This window comes from Macaca fascicularis, chromosome 20 (assembly GCF_037993035.2).
Source record: "Macaca fascicularis isolate 582-1 chromosome 20, T2T-MFA8v1.1".
In the NCBI taxonomy this organism is placed as follows: Eukaryota; Metazoa; Chordata; class Mammalia; order Primates; family Cercopithecidae; genus Macaca; species Macaca fascicularis.
This window is the reverse complement of record NC_088394.1, coordinates 28,158,702-28,170,269: the sequence shown is the minus strand read 5'-3', so window position 1 is coordinate 28,170,269 and position 11,568 is coordinate 28,158,702. Positions and strand designations below refer to the sequence as shown.

Genomic DNA, 11,568 nt, shown 5'->3' with positions numbered 1-11,568 from the left:
ATTTTATTTAATGTTCTTTTCTACTAAGTCATTCAGAACTCTCTGGACTCTCTTTATGCTGTGTCATTTGCAAGGTTGCCTGCTGCATGTTTGGTTATAAATGAGGTCAAATCCCAATTTTGCAGGAGGAGGTGGATGTATGCCCATTCCCTTCACACTGTGAGCCGGTAGCCATGGGAACTATGATCAAGTACACAATAACTCCCCCATGAACAAATCCTCAGGGAACAAGGTTCATTTGAATGAAACTGGCTTGACCACAAAGGAATCTGGAGGACTTTCGGAGCTTCTCGGCCTTGTGCTGCCTCCTGACTTTAAGCTGGCTCTGCAGGAGGAGGAAGTGGAGATATCTCAGGTATGGACCTCTTTCTGGGAGCTGGGACTTAGACCAGGCAAAGAAAGGAGGCGGTGGGGAAAACTCCCCCAGAGGAGGCAGGAGTGGGCCCTGCATACCAGGTCCCCAGGTCTCTGAGGGCTTTACTAGTTCTGGGAGTGTGTGGATCGAGCCTAAAGTCTAGGAGGAATTCCAGCATTACCCAGGGCGTTGGCTGGAATATCTTTAAGGACGCTTCCAGCCCTGGAATCATAGCAGCAAAGGACCCAATTGTATGACAGCTGCTTTGGCCAGTGAAGATGGAAAGACCAGGAAAAGCTTTAGGCTAAGCGATGGAGTTCGTACCCCGCTAATTCACCTCCCTTGCCGCATCCCTGACATTTCCCACACAATATGTCCTTCACTCTGTTCTCCAAAAAGCCATTGCCTTCCTCTAACTGCCGAAATGAGCCCTGGAAACCCTGATGCCCACCAGACCCCTGCCTTTCCTCTTCTCTGCTCTGTTGGCCAAGGTTTCTGCCTCAGTTGCCCTGTCTGACAATATAGTTTCCCTAGGAGTGGAGCTAGTCCTGGCATCCCAGAATCCCCAACAGGTGCTAGCCTCTGGAGTCAGGACTGTCTCCCTGTGCCCCTGTGCTTGCTGCAGAAGAAACTGATTACTTGTAACTGCCATTCTGAATATAGTCACTACCAGGAACCGCTGGCTACCTGTGACATACCATCTAGCATGGTACCACAGCACCTGGCCCAGCACCTTGGGAGGCCAAGATGGGAGGATCACTTGAGGGCAGGAGTTTGAGATCAGCCTGGGCAACAACATAGTGAGAACCCCACCTCTACAAAAAATTTAAAAATTAGCCGAGTGCGATAGCACATGCCTGTAGTCCCAGTTACTTGGGGAGGCTGAGGCAGGAGGATCACTTGAGCCCAGGAGGTGGAGGCTGCAGTGAGCTATGATCGCACCACTGCACTCCAGCGTGGGAGACAAAGGGAGATTCTGTATGTAAATAAACAAATAAATAAAAAACAAAGGAGAGGGATTTTTCTACAAGAGAGTTAACATGCAGGGTGCTATGTACCGTGAGGGGTGGAGACTCGCCGAGGTTCAGTGGGAATGGGAGCTCAATCCTGAGAGTGGGGGAAGGCATTACAGAGGCTGTGACCTTTGAAATTGGTCTTGAAGAAAGAGAAAATGTGTACAAGGCAGAAAGAAGAGAGAGCTGCACCAGCCAAAAATATGGAGGTATGGAGTAGGTAGAATTGTGAGACATTTATGTGACTGGAATGAAAAATGAAAGCTGATGCTGGAAAGGAGGGTTAAGGCCAGGTTTTGAAGGATCTCTTAAAAAAATAGTAGGCTGGGCACAGTGGCTCACACCTGTAATCCCAGCACTTTGGGAGGCCGAAGAGGGCAGATCACTCGAGGTCAGAAGTTCGAGACCAGCCTGGCCAACACAGCGAAACCCCGTCTCTACTAAAAATACAAAAATTAGCTGGGCCTGGTGGTGCGCGCCTGTAGTCCCAGCTACTAGGGAGTCTGAGGCAGAAGAATTGCTTGAACCCGGGAGGCAAAGGCTGCAGTGAGCAGAGATTCTGCCACTGCACTCCAGCCTGGGTGACAGAGCAAGATCCTGTCTCAAAATTAATGCATTATTATTATTAATTTTTTGAGACAGAATCTTGCTCTGTCACCCAGGCTGGAGTGCAGTGGCATAATCACAGTTCACTGCAGTCTCAAGCTCTTAGGCTTAAGCGATCCTCCTGCCTTAGCATCCCAAGCTGCTGGGACTATAGCCATATGCCACTGATGGAGCAGGAGCACCGTCATCTAGGACAAACACCACCACTTTAAGTTCCAGCTCCCTTTCTAGCCTCATGCATTTCAAGGAAATCACTTCTAACTACAAGCAGACAGAAAGAGCAGACAGTAAAACACAGATAAGACAGTTTGGGTACAGAGGGAGGTGGAGGCAAAGTCTCTTGGGTAACTGCCAAACTTCACTCTCATACAATGGGCCCCAGTAAAACAGTGGGCCTTAGGCCGGGCGCGGTGGCTTATGCCTGTAATCCCAGCACTTTGGGAGGCTGAGGTTCCAGACCAACATGGTGAAACCCTATCTCTATTAAAAATACAAAAATTAGCCGGGCATGGTGGTGTGCACCTGTAATCCCAGCTACTAAGGAGGCTGAGGCAGGAGAATCCCTTGTATGTGGGAGGCAGAGGTTGCAGTGAGCTGAGATCACGCCACTGCACTCCAGCCTGGACGACAGAGAGAGACTGTCTCAAAACAAACAAACAAACAAAAAATAATGGGCCTTAATAAGCACATTTCTTTCCCTTCAGGTGAACTAAGATACAGAAGTTAAAAGCAGACTCAGGGGATATGCCTGTAGCTGCAGAAAAAAGATAAACACAACATAAGTACAACAAAGAGACACAGAAGCAGTCCAAGCCTCTGATAAACTCTCCCACCCTGAATCCTTACAAACTCTTAGTCCGTAAGAGAGGGTGGCTCTGACCTAACCCTGCCAGCCACCCCTCTCAGGTTTATTCAAAATAAACCTATCCCTGATGACTGTCAAGCCACCCTTCATGTTTCTCTTCTCTTTCCTTAATTCTTACAGCCACCACGCCTGGCTAATTTTTTTGAATTTCAGTGGAGGTCTTGCTGTGTTGCCCAGGCTGGACTTGAACTCCTGAGCTCAAGTGATCCTCTCACCTCAGCCTCCCAAAGTGTTGGGATTACAGGCGCGAGCTACGGCGCCCCAGCTGGAGGATCATATCTGTTTCAAAAGGTGGAGCTTTCGCCATGCGCAGTGGCTCACGCCTGTAATCCCAGCACTTTCGGAGGCCGAGGTGGGTGGATCATGAGGTCAGGAGATCGAGACCATCCTGGCTAACATGGTGAAACCCCATCTCTACTAAAAATACAAAACATTAGCCAGGCATGGTGGCGGGCGCCTGTAGTCCCAGCTACTTGGGAGGCTGAGGCAGGAGAATGGTGTGAACCCAGGAGGCAGAGCTTGCAGTGAGCCTTGATTGTGCCACTGCACTCCAGCCTGGGCAACAGAGCGAGACTCGGTCTCAAAAAAAAAAAAAAAGGTGGAGCTTTCTGCTGGAGGCAGCAGAGTTCTTCAGGCAGAGCAGCTGAGTCTTGAGGTTGCTCTTTTAGGAAACAAACTCAGGAGGCAATGTGGAGGGTGCACTGAATGGAGGAGAAAGTGGAGGCAGCGAGAAGGGTGAGGAGACACTGCTGAGTCCTGGTGAGAGACAAAGAAAGCCTGAAGGAAGCAAAGGGAATGGAGAGGAGGGGAAGGCTTCTGGAAGACTGTGATGCATGGATTGTGTGGGATAAGGGCAGAGGGTGGAGTCCAGGCTGACTCAGAGGTTTCTTGCTTGGGAGACTGAGTAGATGATCACGCTGTTACCTGAGATGAAGACACAGTAAGAGAAGTTAAATGAAGAAAAAGTAGGCTGGGCACAGTGGCTCACGCCCGTAATCCCAGCACTTTGGGAGGCTGAGGTGTGTGAATCACCTGAGCCCAGGAGTTCCAGACCAGCCTGAGCAACATAGCAAAACCTCATCTGTACTAAAATTCAAAACAATTAGCCAGGTGTGGTGGTGCTGGCCTGTAGTCCCAGCTACTTGGGAGTCTGAGGTGGGAGAACCACTTGGGCCCAGGAGGTCGAGGCTGAAGTGAGTCATGATCGTGTTACTGCACTCCATCTTGGACAACAGAACAAGACCCTGTTTCAAAAGGAAAAAACAGAAAAAATAATAAGCTCAGTTTTTAAAAAGAAATTGTAGTAGAATAAACACAATGTAAAATTTACCATTTAACCATTTTACAGTGTACAATTCAGTGGCATTAAGTACATTCACAATGTTTGCAAGCATCACCTTGATCTAGCTCCAAAACATTCTCATCACCCCAAAGGGAACCCCCAAACCCGTTAGGCAGTGATTCTCTATTCCCCTGTGTGCCCAGCCCCTGGCAGTCCCTAATCTCCCTGTAGATTTGCCTGTTCTGGACATTTTATATGCATGGAATCATATGATATGTGACTATAGTTTATGTCTGGCCACTTAGCACAATGTTTTCAAGGTTCATCCATGTTGTAGTATGTATCAGAATTCTTTTTTTTTTCTTTTTTGGAGACTCAGCCTATTTTTTTTTTTTTTTTTTTTTTTTTTTTTTGGAGACTCAGAGTCTCATTCTGTCACCCAGGCTGGAGTGCAGTGGTGCAATCTTGGCTCACTGCAACCTCCGCCTCCCAGGTTCAAGTGATTTTCCTGCCTCCAGAGTAGCTGGGATTATAGACGCATGCCACCACACCTGGCTAATTTTTGTATTTTTAGTAGAGATGGGGTTTCGCCATGTTGGCCAGGCTGGTCTCGAACTCCTGACCTCAAGTGATCTACCCGCCTTGGCCTCCCAAAGTGCTGGGATTACAGGCATGAGCCACCGTGCCTGGCCCCTTACCCATTTTTCAATTGGTCTATTTGTCTTTTTCTTATTGAATTGTAAGAGTTATTTATATGTTTTAGGTACAAGTACCTTATCAGATGTAGGATTTGCAAATACTTTCTCCCATTCTGTGAGCTGTCTTTTCACTTTGTGGCTGGTATTCTTTGAAGCACAAAACTTTTTATTTTGATGAAGTCCCATTTATCTATTTTTACTTTTGTTGCTTGTGCTTTTGGTATCATATCTAAGAAATCATTGCCAAATACAATATGATGAAGATTTTCCCCTATATTTTCTTCTAGAATTTTTATGGTTTTTGCACTTAAGTTTAGATCTTTGATCCATTTTGAGTTAATTTTTTGTATGTGAGCTAAGCGTTCTATGTGGGGTACAGAAAAGGTCTAACCTCATTATTTTGCATGTTTCCCCCATTGCCCACCAACATTTGTCAAAAATATGAATGCTTTCCCCATCAAATAGTCTAAAAAACTATTTTCAACAAGGGAAAATAGTTGAAAATCAATTGTTGAAAATCAGTTAACCATGTATGTGAGGGTTTATTTCTGGGTTCTCTATTCTACTCCATTTGTTTCTCTGTCTACCCTTAGGTCAGCATCACACTGGGTTTTTTCTTTTGTTTGTTTTAACTTTTTAAATTTCTTGTTTTTAATTTTCGTGGGTACATAGTAGGCATATATATTTATGGGGTACATGAGATACTTTGCTACAGGCATGCAACACATAATAATCACATCATAATAAATAAGCATTTATCTTTTGTGTTACAAATAATCCAGTTATATTCTTTCAGTTATTTAAAAATATACAATTAAATTATTATTGACTGGCCTGGCACAGTGGCTCAGGCTGTAATCCCAGCACTTTGGGAGGCTGAGATGGGCGGATCATTTGAGGCCAGGAGTTCAAGACCAGCCTGGCCATGGTGAAACTCCATCTGTACTAAAAAGACAAAAAAAGTTAGCCAGGCCTCAGACTACCTGTAGTAGTCCCAGCCACTCGGGAGGCTGCGACAGGGGAATGGCGTGAACCCAGGAGGCAGAGCTTACGGTGAGCTGAGATCGCGTCACTGCACTCTAACCTGAGTGACACAGCGAGACTCCATCTCAAAAAAAAAAAAGTTAGCCAGATCTGGGGGTGCACGCCCGTAGTCCCAGCTACTTGAGAGGCTGAGACAGGGTAATTGCTTGAATCTGGGAGGCGGAGGTTGCAGCAAGCCATGATCATGCCACTGCACTCCACCCTGGGTAACAGAGCTAGACTCCGTCTCAAAAAAAAAAAAAAAAAAAAAAAGAATGGCCGGGCGCTGTGGCTCATGCCTGTAATCCCAGCACTTTGGGAGGCCAAGGAAGGCAGATCATGAGATCAGGAGTTCAAGACCAGCCTGACCAACACGGTGAAACCCATCTCTACTAAAAATACAAAAATTAGCCAGGCGTGGTGGTGTGTGCCTGTAGTCCCAGCTACTCAGGAAGCTGAGGCAGAAGAATCACTTGAACCTGGGAGGCAGAGGTTGCAGTGAGCCAAGATGGCACCACTGTACTCCAACCTTGGGAACAGAGCGAGACTCCGTCTCAAAAAAAAAAAAAAAGAAGAAGAATCATATTGCTAAAAAAAACCATATTCATTCTGTCTATATGTCATAAGTGAGATGACTTGAACTCCCTGAGCATATGTGTCCATTATTTCCACCATTAAAATGAATTAAGGTGCTTGGCATGACTGTCCCCCGTTTATTAGTTCTAATAGTTTTTTGGTGGAGTCTATGTTTTTTCCAAATATAAGATCCTATCATCTGCAAACAAGAATAATTTTTACTTCTTCCTTTCCAATTTGGATGCCCTTTGTTTCTTTCTCTTGTCTAATTATTCTAGCAAAGGCTTCCAGCTTGGGAAGTGACAGTGTTGTTGAGTAACAGTGGTGAAAGTAGGCATCCTTGTGGTGTTCCAGATCTTAGAGGAAAGTCTTTCAGGTTTTTCCCCATTCAGTATGGGTCTGTCATACATGGTTTTTATAATGTTGAGGTATGTTTCTTCTATACCCAGTTTTTTGAGGGTTTTTATTATGAAGTAGTGTTGAATTTTATCAAATGCTTTTTCAACATCAATTGAAATGATCGTATGGTTTTTGTCTTTCATTTTGTTGATATGATGTATCACATTAATTGATTTGTGTATGTTGAACCATCCTTGCATCCCTGGGAGAAACTCCACTTCGTCAAGACGATCTTTTTTTTTTTTTTTTTTTTTTGAGACAGAGTCTTGCTCTGTCACTCAGGCTAGAGGGCAATGGCATAATCTCAGCTCACTGCAACCCCTGCCTCCTGAGTTCAAGTGATTCTCCTGCCTCAGCCTACCTAGAAGCTGGGACTACAGGTGCATGCCACCACACCCAGCTAATTTTTTTTATTTGTGGAGTCAATATTTTGCCATTACCCAGGCAAAATGAGTAACATTTTGAACTCCTGGGTTAAAGTGATCTTCCCGCCTTAGCCTACCAAAGTGTTGGGATTATAGGCGTGAGCTACCATGCCCAGCCAAATACTATGTTATTACCCATTATTTTAAACTGATGACAACTTAACACTGGCTGCATAAACAAACAAGCAAAATGAAAAATAATAAAAACTGTACACTTTAACTTCATCTACTCTGTTTTGCTTTTTTTTTTTTTTTTTTGAGATGGAGTTTCACTCTGTCACCCAGGCTGGAGTGCAGTGGCGTGAGCTCAGCTCACTGCAACCTCTGCCTTCCGTGGTTCAAGCAATTTTCCTGCCTCAGCCTCCCAAGTAGCTGGGACTACAGGTGCGCATTATCACGGCTGGCTAATTTTTGTATTTTTAGTAGAGACGGGGTTTCACCATATTGGTTACGCTTGTCTTGAACTCCTGACCTCGTGATCCACCCGCTTCAGCCTCCCAAAGTGCTGGGATTACAAGTGTGAGCCACCGTGCCCAGCCCCCACTGCTTTTTTTTTTTTTTTTTTTTTTTGAGGCAGAGTCTCGCTCTGTCGCCCAGGCTGGAATGCAGTGGTGTAATCTCGGCTCACTGCAAGCTCTGCCTCCCGGGTTCACGCCATTCTCCTGCCTCAGCCTCCCAAGTAGCTGGGACTACAGGTGCCCGCCACCAAGCCCGGCTAATTTTTTTTGTTGTTGTTGTATTTTTAGTAGAGACGGGGTTTCACCATGTTAGCCAGGATGGTCTCGATCTCCTGACCTCGTGATCCACCCGCCTCAACCTCCCAAAGTGCTGGGATTACAGGCATGAGCCACTGCACCCGGCCCCCACTGCTTTTTAATTTGGTTCCCTTTATGTCTTATTGTACTATGCCTTGAAATGTTGTAGTTATTATTTTTTATTGGTTCATTGTTTAGCTTTTCTACTTCAGATAAGAGTAGTTGACCGGGCACAGTGGCTCATGCTTGTAATCTCAGCACTTTGCGAGGCTGAGGTGGGTGGATCACCTGAGGTCAGAAGTTCGAGACCAGCCTGACCAACATGGAGAAACCCTGTCTCTATTAAAAATACAAAATTAGCTGAGTGTGGTGGTGCATGCCTATAATCTCAGCTACTCGGGAGACTGAGGCAGGAGAATTGCTTGAACCTGGGAAGAGGAGGTGTGTCAAGATTGCACCATTGCACTCTAGCCTGGGCAACAAGAGTGAAACTCCATCTCAAAAAAAGAAGATAATGGTAGTTTATATATCAAAATTACAGTGTTATAATATTCTGTATTTTTCTGTGTGCTTACTATTACCAGTGAATTTTGTACCTTCAAATGATTTCTTATTGCTTATGAACATCCTTTTCTTTCAGATTGACGAACTCCCCTTAGCATTTCTTGTAGAACAGGTCTGGTGTTCATGAAATCCTTCATTTTCGTTTGTCTGGGCAAGTCTTTATTTCTCCTTCATGTTTGAAGAATTTTTTTTTTTTTTTTGAGGCGGAGTTTCACTCTTGTTGCCCAGGCTGGAGTGCAATGGCATGATCTCGGCTCACCGTAACCTCTGCCTCCCAGGTTCAAGCAATTCTCCTGCCTCAGCCTCCCTAGTAGCTGGGATTATAGGCATGTGCCACCACGCCCAGCTAATTTTGTATTTTTAGTAGAGACGGGGTTTCTCCATGTTGGTCAGGCTGGTCTTGAACTCCCGACCTCAGGTGATCCACCCGCCTCGGCCTCCCAAAGTGCTGGGATTACAGGCGTGAGCCACTGCGCCCGGCCTTTTTGAAGAATATTTTTACCAGACATACTATTCTAGGGTAATTTTTTTTTTTCTTTTAGCACTTTCAATATGTCATGCCATTCTTTTCTGGCCTGTAAGGTTTCCACTGAAAAGTCTGCTGCCAGATGGGAATTGGAGATCCATTGTTTTGTTTGTTTGTTTGAGATGGAGTCTTGCTCTGTCGCCCAGGCTGGAGTGCAATGGCGCAATCCCAGCTTATTGCAACCTGCACCTCCCAGGTTAAAGCGATTATCCTGCCTCAGCCTCCTGAGTAACTGGGACTACAGACATGCACCAATATGCCTGTTTGTGTGTGTGTGTGTATTTTTAGTAGAGATGTGGTTTCACCCTGTTGCTCAGGCTGGTCTCAAACTCCTGACCTCAAATGATCTGCCTGCCTCGGCCTCCCAAAGTTCTGGGATTACAGATGTGAGCCACTGCACCCAGCCTCCATTGTATGTTATTTGGTTCTTTTCTTTTGCTGCTTTTAGGATCCTTTATCTTTGACATTTGAGAGTTTGATTATTAAGCACCTTGAGGTAGTCTTCTTTGGGCTAAATCTGCTTGGTGTTCTATAACCTTGTACTTGAATGTTGATTCTCTAGGTTTTAGAAGTTTTCTGTTATTATTCCTTGAAAAAAGTTTCTACCCCTATCTCTTTCTCTACCTCCTCTGGTAAGGCTAATAACTCTTAGATTTGCCCTTTTGAGGCTATTTTCTAGATCTCGTAGGTATTTTTCATTATTTTCTATTCTTTTTTCTTTTGTCTCTTCTGCCTATGTATTTTCAAATAGTCTGCCTTCAAGCTCACTAATTCTTTCTTTTGCTTGATCAGTTCTGCTATTAAGGTACTCTAATGTATTCTTCTTTTCTTTTTCTTTCTTTCTTTTTTTTTTTTTTTTTTGAGACAGGGTCTCACTCTGTTGCCCAGGCTGAAGTGCAGTGGTGAAATCTCGGTTCACTGCAACCTCTGCCTCCCAGGCTCAAATGATTCTCCTGCCTCAGCCTCCTGAGTACCTGGGATTACAGGTGTGTGCCACCATGCCCAGCTAATTTTTGTATTTTTAGATGAGATGGGGTTTCACCTTGTTGGCCAGGCTGGTCGCAAACTTCTGACCTCAGGTGATCCACCCACCTCGGCCTCCCAAAGTGCTGGGATTACAGGTGTGAGTCACCTCACTTTCTAATGCATTCTTTAGTATGTCAATTGCATTTTCCAACTCTAGAATTTCTGCTTATTTTTAGTTATTTCAATCTCTGTTAAATTTATCTGATAGAATTCTGAATTCCTTCTCTGTGTTACTGTGAATTTCTTTGAGTTTCCTCAAGATGTCTTTTTTGAATTCTCTGTCTGAAAGGTCCCATCTGTGTTTCTCCAGGATTAGTCCCTGGTGGCTTATTTGGTTCATTTGGTGAGGTCATGTTTTCCTGGATAGTCTTGATGCTTGTGGATGTTCATCGGTATCTGCACATTGAAGAGTTAGGTATTTATTGTAGTCTTTGCAGTCTGGGCTTGTTTGTGCCCATCTTTTTTGGGAAGACTTTCCATGTATTCAAAGAGACTTGAGCTCCAAGCCCAATAACACTGTGGTTCTTGTGGACTCATGTAAGTACCACGTTGGTAGTCCTAGATAAGATCCAGAAGAATTCTCTGATTACTAGGCAGAGACTCTTGTTCTCTTTCCTTACCATCTCCCAAATAAATGGAGTCTCTGTCTCTTTGCTGAGCTTCCTGGAGCTAGGAATGGGGTGATGCAAGCCTTCTTATGACCACCACCACTGGGACTGTGCTGGGTCATACCTGAAGCCAGCACAGCAGTGGGTCTCACCCAAGGCCCACTGTAACCACTACCCGGATACCACCTGTGTTCACTCAAGGCCCTAGGGCTCTACAATCAGCAGCTGGGGCCACCAGTCAGCTTTTTATCTTTCCCTTCAGGGCAGTGAGTTTCCCCAGGCCCTGGGAGGGTCCAGAGATGCTGTCTGGGAACCAGAGATTAGAGTCAAAAACCTTAGAAATCTACGTGGTGGTCTATTCTACTGCAGCTAAGCTGGGACTCAAACCACAAGACAAAGTGCCTCCCACTCTACCTTCCCCTTTCCATGGACAGAGGAGCCTCTCCCAGTGGCCACCACCACCACTGGCCCACAGAGAGTTCTGAACACTCACTTAAAGCCCAAGGGCTCTTCAAGTCAACTTGTGGTGAATGCTCTCAGGCCTGGGACTCACCCTTTAGGGCAGTGGGTTCCCCTCTGGCCCACGGCAGGTCCAAAAATGTTGTCCAAGAGCTTAGGTCTGGACTTGGGGGCCCCAAAAATCTGGTTGGTACTCTACCCCACTGTGGCCGAGCTGGTACCTAAGGTGCAAGACAAAGTTCCCTTTACTCTTCTCTCCGCTTTTCTCAAGCAGTAGTCTTTCACCAGAGCCACCACGGCTGGTAATGTGCTGGGCCTTACCTGAAGCCAGCACAACTCAGACTCTTATTCAAGGTCCACAGATACTACCTGGGTATCGCTGTTGGCT

At 45.4% G+C, this 11,568-nt stretch overlaps 1 protein-coding gene across 2 annotated transcripts in view; it reads left to right on the top strand.

Annotated features, from left to right (window-relative positions):
* Positions 1-240: 240 nt before the first annotated feature.
* The window catches only part of TMEM219 (transmembrane protein 219), a 35,099-nt gene continuing 23,771 nt past the window's right edge, over positions 241-11,568 (top strand). For both annotated transcript variants that reach the window (XM_005591594.5, XM_065536784.2), the window contains exon 1: positions 241-355. The gene's annotated coding sequence lies outside the window, so the exon portion shown is untranslated. The remainder of the gene's footprint in view (positions 356-11,568) is intronic.